Here is a 14,305-nt window from a genome sequence, read left to right on the forward strand (position 1 = left end):
GATGGGTGAATTTCATCTGGAAAGTGGTGCTATGAAACAGAACGTATTTCCTTTTGAGGAAAGCCAGCCCTGACATATCCCAGAGTTGTTTATGATGTAAAAGTACTGTACAGCTTGTCTGAACATCCTGTGACTGATGTGATCTTACTTCACTCAGATTCTTCTTCAGTTACCCTTTTTTTTCTTCTTCTTTTGTTTTCCCCTCAGCCTAACTGAGTTTCATTTTTACAAAACCAAGATTTCCTGTCACTTCAGATGCACCACTCAAACTTTCCCCCCTTCTTGTCTCCGTATGCCAGAATTTATTTTTCTTTCTTTCTCCCCGCCCCCCCCCCCCAACTTTCCTGAGAATGAATTATCAGGGTGATCTGACTTCTTCCACCTGTAGTTTTTTGGCTGCCTTTCATTTATGATTTTGTTTTTTTCTTCCATTTAAGTTGTGGAAGGTCGTTGCTGGAGTCTTCTTTTAGTGACTGTATTTCATTCCACCATCTGATCTCCCATCCAGATTTATCCCTTGCAATGCACCTGTGTGTCAGTTTCTCATTTTTTAAGTCATATAGTGTCTTCTGAGCACTGGATTCAGGGTTTTTTTGGCTCTTTTATAGCTTTACCAGCATCATACTTTAGCTCCACAAGCTTTGCTGAGATGTTTTTTGTCAAAGTCTGTAATGCTTTCTGCTTGGAACAAATAATCCAACTTTGAACTCCTGGATGTGTCAGCCTAGTAGTTGCCTGTGTTGTTACTAGAAGCATAGCTCTCCTCTGGCTTCTAAGACATAGTCCTCAGCTATTTTTTTCTCCATCTTTCTACATACCATTTCTGAGTTACATCAATGAAGCTTATAATTTGTGTTAAGAGTTTCTTTTTAAATTCTTGTCCTCAGTTCCTAAAATTATTCAACATCTGTGTCGGTATTGAAGAACTGCAAACTGTCTGTAACAGCTGGTTTTCATTTAATCATAAGTTTGTCTTCTCATGAATGTCCAGCTGTATTGCCTTAGTCACATAAAGGAGAATGTGTCCTTGCTGTACTTCATAGTGTCCAGCAAGACAATAATTTAAACAAAACAGACAAAACACGTCCTGGAGGCCTCATCCTGTGGCTTTTCTGGGACAAAAGTAATAGATAGTAGATGATTTATGTTGTAAAGTTAACTGGAATTTTTCTTACCGAATGAGTAGCCAAATACTGTGGCTGATCTTTATTTCTTTCTACATATTTTTCATAATTGTTTTTATATCAACAATCGATAATACAGTTTTCTGAGTTTGTTGGGGTTTTTTTGTTGGTTTTTTTTTTCCTATTTTTTAAGCAGTCAATCAACTGTTTTCCAAAAAGCTAGAGATTTTAAATAAAATTGAATGTTCATGCTCCTTAGGCTTCAGGAGGAGCACCTTAAAAGGCACAATTTTTATATGAACTGACAATATCTGCTTATACAACCTTACAATGTTTGTTATAAAGTATTTTCATTTTCTTATGGTGTCATAGAATAGGCGTTCTTCCCTATACTTCTGTTTAGTACCAGCACTTCAACATTTCCATTTATTTCATAAGTCCAGTTTAATGAAATTGAAAATAGGTCAATCATGCACTGGGGAGAGAATAAATGGAGGAAATTGGAATGAATGTGAAATGTTCAGGAATTATGTATTTTGATGCTCACATCAGATAGTGGAAAGAAAATGCTCCTTATCTTAAATAAAGCACCTACAGTTTGTGGGTTTATTAAGGAAGCCAAACAGTCTGGAGAAATCCACTGCCAGAAAGTTAATCAGAGATAAGGTCAGACTGTTATGAGGGGACAGTGACTAACCATGGCTGGTTTTGTTAACAATGGATTACATTCTTAACTGCTAGAAAATTGTGAATCAAATGAGTGGTATTTTATAAAGAACGATGCTCACAAAGGGTGATTTGGGGGTTCTTATGTTTTGTTACTTATATAGGACAAGAGTAGTTGTCCTCTTCAGTTTTATGATGTATAGAACTTGTTTTTCCTGATAGTTCTGAATTCAATATTACTCTTACACAATTTGTAAATAATCCCGTTAATTTTTTTCCTCAGTGTCTATTAGGATTTGATTTAGAAAATTGATAATTTCTCTTTGTTGGAGTTTTCATTGAATGGTGTTCTGAGCCTGTAAAATCGTCAGGGTTTACATGTGTTTTACTATTTTTAATAGAAGTGATTGTTAGTTGTACCCTCTAACAGGGAATTTCTTCATTAAAATACCAAAGAGATGAGCAATTAAATCCAGATGCAGGTCTCCAAGAAAAAGGCACATCTAGTTCTCCAGGAACATCTAAGTTCTTTTAAAAACTCTAATGTATGAAAAAGCAGGCAGCTAATGCAGTGCATTACATTGATTTTAAGTGCCTTTTAGAATATGTCATCTCCAAGTAGATTAAAAAACCCAAACATCAAGTACAGCAAACTTTCTTTTATATATATAGCCCTTTATGCCTTACGAAACCCAAGCAGAGATTCTGATGAATATGTATGTGTTTTAAACTCAAGTAGTTTCAGAGGGATCTGAACACCTAAATATCTTAGAGCTTCAGTCTCTAAAACTACTTCGGTGATGTCTTTGACATTTAGAACAGTACAGTGGATATAATCCATCAAACCCTATTAATTTAGTTACCCTTCGATATAATTCTGTTGTGAGCCACTGCTTTGGTTTCATATTCTGTTCATGTTTGCAAATATAGATTATGTAGCATTTTGGAGAGGGATCAAAGGAGAAACTTAGTAACGGCACTGTCAGAGGACTAATGAAGTCATGTAGCACAAAAAGAAGTGGAGGTAGGGGACAAAAGGAAGAACAGCATGCCCACCTACTTTGCCAAACTGGTTAATGGTTTTAATATCATCTAACCATAATGACAGGTTTTGAAATAGTGGTGGTTACATTTGTCTGAGTGGATAAGAATACTAGAGAGGTGTTCGACAATTTTCTACTGTACCCTGGTATTCAAGATGAGAAGATGCAGACTGGATAAACGGGGCTACAAAATGAACAAGGAGCTGGCTGGACTGTTGAGCTGAAGTGATCGACAGTTCAAAGTCTATGAGACAGCTGCTTAGGAGAGGTTTCTGTGGGGGTTTATGCTGTGTGCAAAGCTGGTGAACGTGTTCCTAATGACCAGGGTGGTAGGGTAGAAGGCGTGCACAACAAGCTTACAGGTGGCACCAACATAGAGGGAGCAGTTGCTGGACTGCAGGAGGATAGAGCTGCCATTCAGAGACTTGTTGATGAACTGTCTTGTCATTAGGAACCTCACAAAATTCAGCAAATTCAATGCCCTGTGCCCGGGGCTGAACAAGCCCTGGCAGCATTGCAGGCCTGCATACTGGCCGGCAAGGAAACCACTCTTCAATAAAGACCTAGGGCACCGAGGTGGGCAGCAGGCTGAATGGGGGGCCAGCAGTGTGCCCTGGTGGCAGAAGAGCTCCAGTGTATCCTGGCTGTTTCAATGCAAAGGTAGCTGTGTTTCAACGTAAGAAAAAGCAAATTAGTCTTTGTGAGAGTCGTTAAATGCTGGAGCTGGTTGCCTGGTGAGACTCTGGAGTCTATCCTTGGAAATGCTCAGATCAGGCTGCTCAAGACCTTTGAAATTATTCCTGCTTTGATTGGAGAGCTGTCCCAGTTGATGTCCAGAGGTCTCTTTCAATCTGAATTATTTTATGAGTCTGTTTATAGCTTTGTACTGTTGTTCTCTGTCTGAGTTAATACCAGTGCTTCTCAGACCAGGCAGTGCTAATTTTCTCAGTGCAAAATCTTAGTGTTGTGGTCCATCTTGTTCCCGTCAATCTCTTAATGAGGTACTCAGGTGCAGTCTAAGCTTGTTTTTGTTAACTTTTGTGAGCATGCTTGCCAAATATACTACATTAGTTATAACACTAGTGTTTCCAAATTATACAAGAAAAGTTCATCTATGCAACAGACCTCTGGCTTTCTTATGCAAAAGAAAGTATTATTTTAAGTTATTTTTTCCTAAGAAATGCTGACTGCAAAGCACCTTGAGTGGTCATTAGGTACAATCAAGATGGTTCTAGGGTTTGATGTGGTGACCGCTATATTCAGCATTTAAAAGCATTTGTGCTTAATTGGTTGTATACCTTAAAAGCAGCATCTTACAGTATGTCCAAAAAGCTTTAGAATAACTTAATGAACTTGATGCCTGGTTAAATAAATAAAATATTCTGTATTCAGTAAAAACACATTTTAATGAAATATAATAACTGTTTACTGTTTAGTAACAGTTATACTATTTTAAAATATGTTATTTCATTGCATTTTACCAGAAAACTTGACTGCTTTTTAGTAAGATTGATGCTAGATCAAAATCAAAGTGAAAGTGTGTTTGACAGAACTGCCTGCTATTCAGAAAAAGGGCGCTAGAGTGTAGTGTAGCATTTATAGTACTCTTACAGTTAAGAGGTATCAGGAAGTCTGAACAGAACATTGCTTGCAAGCTTACTTTTTTTTATATGTGTTATAATGTTGAGTTATACTGAAGTTCTCTCAATGTATAAACACAACTCCATTCTTTTGCCGTCTATGGAGGAGTGGTGAATGGTACACTAGAATATTTTAATAATACTTTAATTGAAGATTCTGTTTAATATTTAACCATTTTCCTAACTTCTGTTATTCATCATATGAAGCTCTGTTAACTGTATTTTTTGCTTACATTCAGTTGAAGGTAAACTGCAGAGAATGGTATATTTTCCTTTCAACAGGGGTATGTACACTTTAAAGAAGTTTTGTCTGATAGAAGGCATCCACTTTATTTCAGTGCTAAATATAGATTAGAATGGGCTTCCTGTTGTGTATTCATCTGTTTTACCAAAATAAAGTATAGCAATACCTTCATTTGCCTTTTTTTTTTTTTTTTTTTTTTTTTTTTTTTTTTTTTGGGGTGGGGGGCATCTGTGAAAGGAAGAAGGCTTAAATTCATAGCTCTAAGTGACAGCATATAGCATTGTTGCATGGATTGAGAGATACAAAACCTTAGCTCTTCTTTTAACTTCTGAAAGATGTGTGGGTACTAAGCATGCTTTCATTAAAAATCAATGGCAGGATTGACTTCTGACTTCATCTGGCGTAGAACTGAGCTTTTAATTTAACTCCTCTTTCTCATCTGCTTGTTTTGAACTAGGATTCAGACTTGTTTTGCTATTAGCAAATAAAGTATACATGCTGATAGGCTCTGTCTTTAAAATACTATATTAAATAAGGTAAAGTTGCATAGGTAGACTTAATTTCCAAATAATAAAAGACCTGTTGCTTATGTGGAGTTAGAAAAGTCAGTTTTGTTGATACTTGGTCTGTGTTTTTGGAACAAGAGAATGCTGTGGATGTAATTTTAACTTCAAATCAAAACTGAAAAACTTCACAAACTGTGACATGGAAAGTCAGTGTTAGAATTTTTTATTCTTGCATAGATTCTTGCAAGGGTACCCTTAATGACAAGTTGTAATTATGCTTTTTTAATCAAGAAACCAACAATAACAAAACAATAATGCATGAGGCTTTTAGGTAGTTTAACTACAGATTTGTAGACCTCATTTACGCAGCTTCAGTTGCTATTTGAACCAATGAATGCAGCTGAAATACACTGTCACTAGCTCCAGCTAGCACTGTCTTAATCCCTTAGTTTCTCAAGCTGCCTTTCCCCTGCCTCACTGCAATGTTCACTATGACCCTTTATTCCACATGGGGTGCAAAAGAGCCTGTGTTTCTTCATGCCAGGGTACCAGACTGAGAAGGAGAGGGAGAGAAGGGCTGATTAGCCACAATTTCTGAGAGTCCTCCTCAGGGAGGCCCTTTGGGCAGACATGGAGGGGTCTAGCAAGCCTACAAGACAAGTCTGCCCGCTAGTCCTGGCAGGTTGGAAGAGGTAATCTGCTGTACAGAATTCCAAGTTGCATGTGTAATATATTTTTGGTGCTCTTCTGGATTGTAATGAAAGCTTGGTGCCAGCAGAGAATCAGTGTTGAGTTCTGTCTGGTGGTTTTTATTGCTTTGGAAGAACCCTACAGTTCTGCTGAAAACAGGCTGAGTAGGAGGCAGAAGCAAACTTCCCTTAAGCTGTGCTACTGCTTCTCTGATTTATCAGTTATGTGTGTTCTTGCGTGTGGAGGTACACGTTAGCAATGCACTGGACTGATTTGTCTTGCAAATCTGTATAAAAATTAATAAAATTTGTGAGTAATTGTGTAAATATACAATTAATACTTAGATAATTATCTGTTGCTAACCTAAACAGAAGCTGAAATACTGCTAAAAATAGTAATTGCTAGTGAGTGTATTAATGCTTGCTAAAATGCTACACCACAATATTAAATAAAATTTATTATTGAATGGAATTTTTTATTTTGAAGTTTGCTGAAATTGGAGTGGCTGAGGAGCAGGTGCGGGAGTGGGGTGCTGCAGGCATAGTGCAGCCTGACAGTGGTAGTGGACGGCTGGGTGCTGCCTGGTGAGGGCACCCACTGCATGGCAGGAGTAGCCCACGTTGGGTTTTGGCTTAGTAGCCCTTGGTAGGGAAGTCACACAGCAGGTACTTTCTATGTTATGACCATTTTTGCTTCTCTGGACTGTTTTATAGCTTAGTGCTCTCTGCCCTGTTCCAGTCCATGGTTTTAAGATAGTTTTCAGCTTTTTATTTTCAGTTTTAGTCAAGAAAATAAAATAATAGAAATATTTTGGGCCACGTTAGGACAGACCTTCCTAATACATGATGTCATTGCAGGTAAATAGGCAACAACTCTAATTCTAGTCAAGTAACTGCTCACACCTTTTCTCTTTTTTCATGTATAAGTCTTTAGACAGGAAAATAGGTCAGATTGTGTAACTGGAGTTCGTAAAATCCTATCTACACAAAGTTCAGATTCTGTGTCTTTTCAGTTAAAATTCGTGGAGAGATATAAATTAAGGAAGTGTTAGAAATGAAAACTTCAAGAGAGTCTCTTTGACAGTCTTTATTTTTATAAGCATTTTGTATTCTTATGTTGGAAATGGCTTGGTGCAGCATTTTCAGATGTAGGCACTTCTTAACCATCTTTTAAACAAGCTGCATGTCAACTTAAATAAACCATAGCTGGACTGAGCTTTATCACATAAAACCAAAGGCACAGTTTCTCATTTTTTAATTATTATTTCAAAGGCTAAAACAATAACAAGCATTTGGGGAAACACAACTCTTCAGTTTGAAGCAAACGTTCAAACAAATGTATTTCTGTAGTGTTGCAAAAAAAATTATCTTCAGCCAATGATATTCACAGACCTCATTTAACTTAGGAAGCATTAATTTAGGAACTGCATATGCTCTTTAAAAATATACTTCTGTTTTTATTTTATGCTATTAACTGGAGTGTTCTCTGCATATATACAAATGGATGAAAAAATGGAGTGGCTGATTCTGTATTGTTGGATTTTTTTTTTTTTTCTTTTTCTTTCTTGAATTGGTTGGTTCCTAGTTCCCCAGGAAATTCTGAGCTTTTCTGCAAGAATTCTTTGGTTACAGAATTTTTCTGGTTTGTCTGTTCTTGTGACAGCCTCTAAACTGAGACAGATTCAGAATTATAAAGCTGGCAATGTAAAACTTCAGTTTAACTTCTTAATCTTAATGTCTCAATGGCTTGCTTTAAATGCTATTACAACTTCACCTTCTTCAACAAATTTAAAGCTCTGTTAACTGTCTGGCATCAAGCTTGTCAGAGTGCCAGCTATTCTGCCAGACTGTAGAGCCAAGATGCATGAAAATGTCAACAAACTCAGGCTCATTAGTTCTTGGCTTTCCTGGCCTTTCTGTAATGACTGCAGTGCTGCATAAACTAAATGCTATTTTTTTATTTACTCCTATTAGTTACAGTGGAAACCACAGCCAACTTTAATGTAAACAGTTGAAATAGTTGAAAGAGTGTTCTCCTATTGATTTGTTAATTGCAGTTATTTGCAAGGAAAGCTGCCTGCCAATGTCTGCTTACATATAATAAGTTAGGAAAATATACAGGGTGGATATATTTTCTTCTTTGTATCTTTTCTCTTTTATAGCATTGGAATATATTTGTTGGTTTTATTATGTTCAGATTAGCACTGTAAGCTGCCATGAACATTCCAGGCTAAAAAATCCCCAAACTTACCTGTTTGTCCTTTATGACTTAATTGGTCAGGCAAAAAGATTATTTGCCTTGGGAAATGGTCATGTGAGAACACTGCATAACTTAGAGCCTTTAGCGAAGGCAGTATGGACCTTGTCCGCATTTCTGGAATATATTGTTTTTTATCTGTATACCTTCAGCATGAAAGTATGTAAAAGAACACTCCTTGAGGACAGCTTACACTTAACATACAGCATTCATACAGGTGCTTTACTAACATATCTACTAATTTTGTTGGGTAACCTATTACCTTCCATTGTAACATCAAAGTCTAAAGGAAATGTCCAAATTAATTTAGAATATTTCTGATGTAATTGCCTGTTACTGTAGTGTTATAAACTTCTCCATAAAAGCCACTTCACCCTTAAGTGGTAATTCTCTAGGTACAACTATCTCTTCAATAATAATAATACATAATAATAATAATAAATTTAAAAAAAAGTCTATTGTACTATTTACTTAGTGTTCAAAGCCACTGTGAAAAATATGATAATGCAAAATAGAAGGGAAGTTTGGAATGATACATCAACTACCAAACATTTGAAAGGGAAGGTTTTTTCTTTACTAGTTTTAGATATTTTTACAAAGACACATTTTCTGGAAAGAAAACTATGATGTATGTTTACTTATTTGCCTAATTTTTCAAGAAACATACTAGTTGGTGTAATTTTCCAAAAGACAGGAATGTTCTCCTTAATGAGAACTCTGATCTTGTCATGAAATAAATGACTGCTTCCATCCCTTACCTCCAGAGAGTTGCCTTTTTTTGTCCAGTTTTAGTCTTAAATCCAGGAACAATAACATCGTGTAATCTCTGTAAGTAGCGCTTTTCAAATGTTTTGCTACAGTTGTTCAAATCCAGACGAGTTGAGCTTTGGCTGAAAATCATTACAAATTGATAGCTGCTTGGTGCTGAAAAAGAAATGAGTTGGTAATGTAAATCCCATTTCCAGTGGTTGGATGTCAACAACAGAAAACTCCAAGCTCAAAACCAGCACTAACACAACAGCTTCTTTAAGACTTGCACTGAGGATAGTTTTGGTGATTTTGCTTTTTGAGATACATTTTGTCACTTTTTTTTTTTTTTTTTTTTTTCCCCAGTAAGAGCTCAGGACATAGTTCCTGAAATGTACTGGGTTACTCTGAAAGTAAATGTTAAAATGGGACCATGTATAGTCTGTGCTCTTGTTCTGACCACTTATTTTGCTGAACTTCATCTTCTTCTGCTGAGCGTAGGAGCTGGATATGGTCTGTTGCTTCATTTCTTTTGAGATGTGTGGCTCAACAACTTGTTTGTGTTGTTGTTCAGTAACAGTAAAACATGCACTCATGGTTATCGTGCCGATGAAGACTGAAAGATATCTGAGAGCTGCGTGCGCATGGCCTTACAGCTGTATTCTTTTAAATAGTGATTTGTGCCAGTAAACTATACTGAGAACAAATGGGTCAGACCCGAGCTTCGTGTGGTGGAGAGTTGAATAGTGGTGAGTGACAGGTGCCTGGGGATCAGCATAAACTCAGAGCAACTGTACAGTGATATTCTGTGGCTGATAGGAATACTGGTTCTGGGATTTTTCTGAGTCAAATGGCATATCTTCATGCTTCAATAGCTCTTGATGATGGATACCTTTTTTCCTGCTGTGAATTTTTTGTTCCCATGTTCATGTGAGATGTACAATGTAGCTATTCATGAAACAGATGCCAATAGGTGTTTCCTTTGAACTTACTCTTCTGGCATTGCTCGATGCCTCTGTCAATTAACTGCCTTATTCCTTATTTGGGTTTTCTAAAGTCCATTGATTGTTTCAAATTTGCAAGAGAGTGATAGTTTTCAAATTGATGGAGAAGTCTTGATTGAATATGATGGAAAACATAATCAGGGTTTTGGTCAGGAGGGTTGTAGCCCATATTGCTGAGAGTGAAGTGGAAAATGGAAAGAAGAACAAGGGGATGTATCTTCTCACCATAACACATAGGAGCAGGAGAACTGCCAAGAGCTGGTGCCAAGGGAATCTGAATGCTAGGAAATAGTGCTGTGATCTCTTAGCTGCTCAGCAGTAGTGCATGCCTTGTTTAGAGGCAGGGAGTTGGCTCCACTCCTTCATCCTCCTTTCTGAACCTCTTTATATACCTCTTCTTTGATGTATTTCTGAACCCATCCCATTGCCTTCTCCCATTGCTGCATCCCCTGCCCACTATAGTTCCAGTGGTGGAATATTAGGTTGTTTCAAAGGCAGTTTTTGTCTAAAAATTTTGTATTGCTTTTTGAGTGCCTCTGTTGTATATCATGCCTCCTTATACTGTGACCAAGCATGCTGTGTTGTTAGCGTCTTGTGGCAAGAAGAACAGATGCTACGTTGTGTCAAATATACAAATATCAGAAAAGTCTGCTGGAAACTAACTTGTCAAATACAATGGTAACCTGTATTTAATTGGTCACTTTTATAGTCGTGTAGGTTTGGAATTTCGTGGTACTGCCTTGAATCTCTTCTGGTACAAAATGCTAAGCTTAGTCTGGTATATTTTAATGAATTTAAAATGTAGTGCTGCAGTGGCTTTTCCTGGAACTAGATGGAAAAGTTTTGAAACTTGTAACAGAATACATTGTAGGTTTGAATTGATCCAGTCTGATAGTGCCCTAAATGTGTGTTTCTAGGAGGATGCTTCTCTGTTTCTTCCTAGCACTCCAGAGCAATGAAAGGAGGAAGCTGATATTTGTAGACATTATACAGAGTCCTGATATTCAAACTCGGTGCCTCTAGCTCATTAGCACAGTTCATATTCCCTGTGCATTGGAAAATGATCTTCCACAAAATTGGAAGACACTAAATGACTTCAGAGCTCTCTCATGGTACAGTGGTAGAGCTTTTGTATGAATTAGAACAAGTATTCCATATTTCTGATCAGCCGAGTTAATTTATTCCTGTGTCAGATCGCTTGAAGTTGCTGTCTGTAATTGTATTGAAAACAGAGTACAAAAACCTTTGTGCAGGATAGCTGTGAAATTTCTTTGAAAATTTACCTCTTTACACCTAAAGGCAGTTTGTTTGCAAAGTAGTTGATGCCTGTTGGTGGGTAACATGGAAATAGTTTTTCTCCTGTTGTGTGTGATCTTTTCTTTGGATAGAATATCTTTTCTGTGCATTTTTTTACAGAGGTTAGCAGAATAGTCTTGTGCTCTTTAAATGCTTCTAGAGCTGATGAAGAGGTTGAGGAGCTGGGGATGAAGAGGAGTATTTGTGTGATTTGTCCAGGAATGCAGGTTGACTAATCAGTAGATAACATCACAATTTTTGAAAGTTGTTTTATTAATTAATACACATATATAATTAATCACCCATTAAGTTATAAATTTGAAATTCAAAAGATGCAAATAATTTTCATTATGGTTTGTATTAGATGCCTCTCCATTTAAATGTATTGTTTTACTCAGGAAACTGGGATATGTTCTATGAAATTCACTGGCTGCACCATTTAAAAAAAAACAACAAAACCAAACCAACAAAACAAAGCCATACACCTGTTTCATTTATTTTTAACTTCTCATGGGAAGCAAAACCTCAGCATTATGCGTCTTTTTTTTTTTTTTTTTTTTCCTTTTTTCTTGCCAGGAAGCTGGTTCTATACAGGTTACCTAGTGGAAAAGGAAGTGCTTTGTTGATTGTTCTCAGTAGTCCCTCCACCTGTGTTTCTGATCCTGGTTTTTAATTTATGTGGCTGTTAACTCTTACTGAAGTTTGTAAAAATAAAATTTTAAATTTTTATGCCTTGTGACCAGTGGGTTCCAAAGTCTTTTGAAAGAGACTGGAGGAAAGGATGGAAGCTGGAACATGATGGAGTCAGAATAATCTTCTATGCCTGTTTTTTTTCAGGAAACACCATTAAACTAAGGCTTGGAATTTTTTTTTTTAATAAATAATGTTCAAAATAAACCTAGAAGAAACCTAAACAGTGTTGATGGCTCCTTGAGTTTCTCTGCATTTCATGAGAGCTGTAGCACTTCTCAGAAAGATAGCTTTCCAAAACTTACTTTAAAGAGAAATTGAAGAGCTGGTAGGCATGTAATCAGAAAACTGAGGCTAAAAAAGGATAAGCTTCTATTGCATTTTACTTCTGATAAGTTCTTATTTCTTGATCTTGTCTGTGGGAGTCTTCTGTAGGTTAGTTGATTTGAATGGTTGTGAGCATAGTAATAGACATCTTAAATGTATAGTAATGCAAGCAGGAGAGTTAAAACAACACAATATTGTGACCATGAATTTTATCATTAAATCTGAAGTGTGGCAGGGATGATATTTTGTTATTTCTGTGCTCCAGGGTAACTGAACACGAGACTGAAGGACTACTAGCACTGCAACGGTGAAAAATATTTACATGGTAATGTTACACAGCCATCTTGTAGTGCCTTAAAATTGCCCAGCCACTTTACCTACAAACTACCTGCTACTGAGAAAATAAGGGCAGTTTATAATAATCGAAGCAGTGGTAATGATTCAATTGGCTCATCCTGTTCAATTTTAAAACAAAAGAAGAGGGAGAACTCCAAGTAATTCCTTCATTTATTTCAGTACTATAGTTCACAGTTTCCCTCTTACTCAGTAGTTTAAAAGTATGTGTGAACTTCAGTTAACAAAGCAGATCAGCAGAGCTTGTATATTTGGGACATCAGCTGTGGAGTTTCTAGTTTAAATCTGGCTCATGTTTACTGGGATCAGAGGATGGGCAAGCTTTCAGAAATCTCAAGTCTACTGTGTAAACTTAGCCAGAGTGAGCTTTAGGCCTGTCTTTAATGTACAGTTCAGCTGGTGGCCATGCCAGTTTGGCTTTTCTTGCAGGATCTATGCTTATTATCAGCAGAGCTACAGGGAATACCAAATCTTCCTTCTGGCTGCACTGGCCCTGGGTTTGCCAGATGAGCCTCAGCCATCTAGAGGTAATCCAGTATTTCACTTTTGTTAAGCACAAAAGACAGAGGTTTTCATTTAATAGGGATGGCTTCCTATCTTCCATTAAAGTTGTGGCAATTACATCAGGTCCCATACTGTGTAGCCATCAGGTGAGGAAAAGCAGAAATGTAACATACCCAGCAAATTCTTTTTAAGATGATAGTAAGTCCTGTCAGTTACAGAAGGCTACCCCAAAGGAGCTGTAAGATTTTACCCAGCGAAATGCAGAAGTACGTACAGCCAAATTTTAGAGCTAAAATACAGAAAATAAATAAATACCGCTAGGTAATCACAAGCCACTGCAATTGGCATTGTATACATTCATTTTAAATTGTGCAGAATGACTGAGGATAGAAGAATGGCCATACTAGAGCATATCAAAGATCCATTTGCACAGCGTGCTGTCACCAGCCATGAACAGATGTTGTAATGAGTGTATACGTATGTCTAAAGAAGAACGGTTAAGTATGTGCTGATACTTCCTTCTCCAACTGCCTTTAGCTCAGGGGACTTTCTGCATTGGCTGTGGCTTTGTACCTTCAGTGGTGGTGCTTCCATATCTGATGGATTTTTATTTCACAGATTTTTCTAGTTTCCCTTGAACCCATGTAAAGTTCTTCTATCCACAGCACTGGTCAGCAAGGAGATCTGTGGCCCTTGGAATGAGGAATTACGCCTCATATTTGATTCTGACCTGGCTTCTCCAGCCTGTTTTTGCACTTGGAGTGCAAACTGGAGGTTTAGGTAGTGGCGTAATAAAGTTCCCTGTTTAATTCTTTCATCCTTTCCTGGTAACACTTAATATCTGATCTGCATTTTTGAGAACTGCTGGGCATTAAACTACTATTTTCACAGAACTGTTTATCTGTTAAACTGTTAAACTTTATGGTCTTAACTCCTGAATGTCATGCCATATTAACTTCAGACCCTGGGGTTTTTCTGTATGGTGTGTTAGGATTGTTTATTTTTAAGTGCATCATTTTATGTTTATCTGTGTTTAAGTTAATCCACTCATTCTTTTAAGGTCCTTCTATAGCTGTAGTGGTTAAGGTGGAGGATACAAAATTAATTTTAAAACCATTTTTGATTTGTATTTGTCCTTTAACATAAGCAAAAATAACATTTGTTCTCAAATTTTATAAAATGTATGGGCTTGTGCCTTTAAACTTCCAACACAG

The 14,305-nt window shown here is 37.0% G+C and overlaps 1 protein-coding gene across 5 annotated transcripts in view; it reads left to right on the forward strand.

Annotated features, from left to right (window-relative positions):
* DTWD2 (DTW motif tRNA-uridine aminocarboxypropyltransferase 2) overlaps positions 1-14,305 on the forward strand; it is a 94,534-nt gene that overhangs the window by 14,992 nt on the left and 65,237 nt on the right. The gene's annotated exons all lie outside the window — the stretch shown is intronic.

Source organism: Buteo buteo, chromosome Z, assembly GCF_964188355.1.
Source record: "Buteo buteo chromosome Z, bButBut1.hap1.1, whole genome shotgun sequence".
Classification (NCBI taxonomy): Eukaryota; Metazoa; Chordata; class Aves; order Accipitriformes; family Accipitridae; genus Buteo; species Buteo buteo.